This window comes from Schistocerca piceifrons, chromosome 4 (assembly GCF_021461385.2).
Source record: "Schistocerca piceifrons isolate TAMUIC-IGC-003096 chromosome 4, iqSchPice1.1, whole genome shotgun sequence".
NCBI lineage: Eukaryota > Metazoa > Arthropoda > Insecta > Orthoptera > Acrididae > Schistocerca > Schistocerca piceifrons.
In genome coordinates this window covers 532,765,244-532,770,216 of record NC_060141.1, presented here as the reverse complement: position 1 = coordinate 532,770,216, position 4,973 = coordinate 532,765,244, and positions in this window count along the sequence as shown.

Genomic DNA, 4,973 nt, shown 5'->3' with positions numbered 1-4,973 from the left:
GGCTCAGTGATTAGACGCTGTGGTTACTCAACTGTGAATTAATAAAGCAGTGAAAAGATTTGTTTCACTCTACCAACCGTCGCCAGAGTTATCATACTGAGTTCAGTGTGCGTTTGTGTGCCTTATGAATTTGATGACACTCATTTGGTACTTGGTTGTGGCTCGCTTTGCGATTGTTTCCGCAATGACGTGTGGTTGCTGATTCTGGTTGGTTACATTTCGGTTTTGCTCCGCACACAAATCGAGTGGGGTTTTAGTTACTGTTAGTTTGTCTGGTGTTCTGTACTGTGGCTTGTTTGTTCAGATTTTCGGGTTTGTGGAATCGGACGGAAATCTGATTGTGGTTCCTTTCTCGTTCCGGACGCTCTAAACACAGTATTCTGGGGACGTAGTGCAAACCACTGGTTCCGGCTTTGGCGAATTGTTCCACCGTTGCATTTGGTTTATCGGACGCCAGGTGGCTTCAGCAAGATTATCATTAGTCATTCGTTAGACTGCCACCAGTTTCAGTTACCATCTTGTGAAGTGAATGCAACTCGTGGCTGCCTGTCTCATCGCTCACGGAAGTGTTTGTTGCCAGACCTTCTCAGAGGTCGATTCCTGGAGCACCGTCTGGATCAGTTGCTTGTTTGTTTTTACTTAAATTTTGCTATTGTATTTGCTGTTTTAAAGCAGCTTTCATATTTTTTTATATTATTGCCGTTCCTGGTGTGTAAGGCCTTCAGCCGTGATTGTGATCATTTGCTTTAAAATATTATTTGGTATTTCTATTTTAGCAGTAAGCCTTTAAACCTTATTTACTGCCTTTCGTGGCGTCTGATACCTTCCGCAGTGTTTGTGGCCACTTACCGTTTAATATTTCAATACCTGTAGGTTGTAAATTGCAGCGAGTTCTTAAACATTCTTAATTTATTGCCATTCTAGGCGTGAAAGGCCTTCAGCCGTGATCACAGCGGCCTGTATTTTTTTCTTTTGGGTGATTTGCTAAATTGTAACGCACTGAAACCACTGTTATGTACACAGTTGTTTATTACTTCATTAATACCGTGTGGTATTTTTTATCTTTTGTTGAGTCTGGAATTATTGTTTTAAAAATAAATGTGTGTAATTGTAAAAGGCAACCAATAGTAACTTATTACGGACCCGTCCACAATCGTAAACGAATCCTGCTTTCCCATGATCTTAGGTTAAAATGCCTGTAGGTATTATCTACGGTCTAACATTCCTGCGTGAAACTTTTAAGTATTAAATATAGAATTTTTGTGTGAGATTTATACACACTGGAAACTGTAATTAATACTGAATAGTAAACAGTAAACTGGCCAGTTATTCGATTGAAACAACATCACCACATCTACAATAACGTGCAGCGCATCATGTTAGGTACATGATACCGGAATGGCGATCGAAAACAGATCCCTCGTGACCTGACCGTCCACCACCTCATTTCTGTGGATACTTGTATCCATCTGCATCAAACTGCGCGAATGGAGAAGCTCTTGGAACGAGAGGATATACTGCGGATGGACTGGCCTGGTCATTCCCAGACTTAAATCCCATCGAACACGGGTGGGATGCTTTGGGGAAACCCTGCATCATCCACACATGCACCAACGACCGTCCAACGATTGTCAACAACGTTGGTGCAAAACTGGAACGCCATACACAAGTACACCTTACCAACATTGTGGGTATCACGGGAGCATGTTACAGAGCATACACTGCCGTCCATGGTGATCACACACGTTACTAACAACAGTGTCTCGGCTTTTGTAATTTCAAAGAGACCATCATATATCTTTGAATGAAGATGTCATTTCTGTTCATTTTGTTACTTATGTCTCTCAATTCCCTTCTACACCATATTTTAGCAGTTCTTTCTATGTACGGTCCAAGCTACATCGAGCTATGTTACTTGGAAGTGCCTCATTACGCGAGAGTTAGTATCGTTCTTAAGTATACCACACCAGTGTATTTGGCATGTCCTTCATTCTTTCCTTTATTTCGTTACTCAAATGTAAATGGAGATTAGTACATTCTGTATATACACTGAAGCGCCAGAGAAACTGGCATAGGCATGCGTATTCAAACACAGGCAGAATACGGTGCTGCGGCGAAAACTCCGATGTAAGACAGCAAGTGTATCGCGCAGTTGTAAGATCGGTTACTGCTGCTACAATGGCAGCTTATCAAGATATAAGTTGAGTTTGAACGTGGTGTTATAGTCGGCGCACAAACGATGGGACAAAGCATCTCCGAGGTAGCGATGAAGTCGGCATTTCCCGTACGAGCATTTCACGAGTGTAACGAGAATATCAGGAATCTGGTAAAACATCATATCTCCGTCACCGCTGCGAAACAGATCCAGCAAGAATGGGATCAACGAAGACTGAAGATAAATCGTTCGCCGTGACAGAAGTGCAACCCTTCCGCAAACTGCTGCAGATTTCAATGCTGGGCGATCAACAAGTATCAACGGGCGAACCATTCAATGAAACATCATCGACATGGGCATTCGGAACTGTAGACCCACTCGTGTACCCTTGATGACTGCACGACACAGAGCGTTACGCCTCGCCTGTCAACAGCGACATTTGACACATGGTGATTGGAAACACGTTGCCCGGCCGGACGAGTCTCTTTTCAGATTGTATCGAGCGGAAGGACTTGTACGGGTTTGGGGACAACCTCATGAATACTAGGACCCTGCATGCCAGCAGGGGACTTTTCGAGCTGATAGAGGCTCTGTAATGGTGTGGGGCGTGTGCAGCTGCAGTGACATGGGACTCCTGACACGTCTAGATACGACTCTGACAGGGCACATGTACGTAAGCATCCTATCTGATCGCCTGCATCCAGTCATGTCCATTGTGAATTCCGAAGGACTTGGAAAATTACAGCAGGAAAATGTGGTGCCCCAAGCTTGCAACCCGGCGGGGTCAGGGATTTTCTCTGCCTCGTGATGGCTGGGTGCTGTGTGCTGTCCTTAGGTTAGTTAGGTTTAAGTAGTTCTAAGTTCTAGGGGACTGATGACCATAGATGTTAAGTCCCATAGTGCTCAGAGCCATTTGAACCAACCAATCTTGCAAAACTGCTACGGAGTGGTTGCAGGAACACTCTTCCGCTGGCCACCGGACACCCCAGACATGAACATTTCTGAACATACCTGGGATGCCTTGCAACGTGCTTTTCAAGAGAGATCTCCACCTCCCTCCTCAACCCCCCCCCCCCTCCCGGATTCCTACGGATTTTTGACAGTCCTGCAGAATTCATTGTGTCAGTATCTCGAGAACTACTTTAGGCATTAGTCGCGACCATGCCACGTCGTGTTGCGGCACTTCTGCGTGCTCGCTGGTGCCCTGCACGATATTACGCAAGTGCACCAGTTACTTTGACCCTTCAGTGTATGTCCCTATGTTCTATATAATTTGAATGTACACGACTCCTATGTAAAAATTCTTTGGTCTATTAAGAAAAGTTTTATCCGTGTTAAGTTTCTTCTAAGGAGGAAGTGACAAGTGAAAGGAGTTAATCAATGCTGGGATTCTTAGTGTAACATCGGACATACAAGAAATGTTGTTTAAGTACTGAGAAGAGTGCTAAATTGTGGCAAAAGAGGGCTGTTTTACTAGTGGTGAAATTCATAAGGTTGTAAAAGAAGAAGAGAGTTACAGCAGTGAGCTGCAGGATGCACTTCAAGCACGCGGAGATGGGCAAAACTCAGAAGCCGCTAAGTAGTTATTGTATCAGCACTGGTGTAGCAAGACATTACATCTTGAAAAGAGATACTATTTTGATATTTCAACGAAGAACAGGAGTCACATGGCAGGAAGGCTGCAAGAGAGAAGAAAACAAAGTTGTCCAAGATCTGAAATTCAGCAAGAGCAAACCAGAAGAATAAAAATATCAAGGCAGAGAAAGTACAGGGAACAAAAATTTATCTTCACAAAACGCGAGTGCACGGTAGATTCTATGACACAGCTCAGCAAACAGTTGTCAGTTTTACTTTGGCTGAGGAGAACCTGCGATCCTCACCTGTAATATTGACTGAGTTACGAAATGTGTCAGTTTATAGATTTCCTTATTTACAGAAGTGAAATGTGAATAGATTATGTAACTGTTAATTTATTTGCTGTAAGAACAAAACTGGCGACCGAAGACTTCTCCCGTAAGAAGTCACCCCTCTTTCTGCCAGGGCATTGTCAAAGAGGGCGGAGGAGCGGACAGAGGTTCAGGGCACTCTCTTGTCCTAGGGGTGGGAAACTGCCCTTAAAGGCGGAAGAATCAGCAATGATCAAATGATCAACGGCATGAGGATGCAGAAGGCAATGGAAATTACTGCATTTAAGACACGTAACATGTATCCACAGGACATGTGGCCTGTAATTGAAGAAGTGTCGTGATGTTCTCTCCTTTGGCAAAAGATTCCGGAATATTCCTCCCTTCGGATCTCCGGGAGGGGACTGCCAAGGGGGAGAATACCACAAGAAAAACATTGAATAATCAACGGGAGGATAACGTTCTACGAGTCGGGGCGTGGAATTTCAGGAGCTTAAACGTGTCAGGAAAACTAGAAAATCGGAAAAGGGCAAAGCAAAGGCTCACTCTAGATATAGTAGGGGCAAGTGAAGTGAAGTGGAAAGAAGACAAGGATTTCTGGTCAGATGAGTGTAGGGTAATATCAACAGCGGCAGAACGTATTCGTTACGAATAGGAAAGTGGGGCAAAGAGTGTGCTACACTGAAGACTTCAGTGATAGGGTTGTTCTTATCACAATCGACAGCAAACCAACACCGACAACGATTGTTCAGGTATACATGCCTACGTCGCAAGCTGAAGATGAAGAGATAGAGAACGTGAATGAGGATACTGAAAGGGTAATAGAGTATGTAAGGGGAGATGAAACTCTAATCGTCATGGGAGAAAATTTGGTTCAAATGGCTCTGAGCACTATGGGACTTAACAGCTGTGGT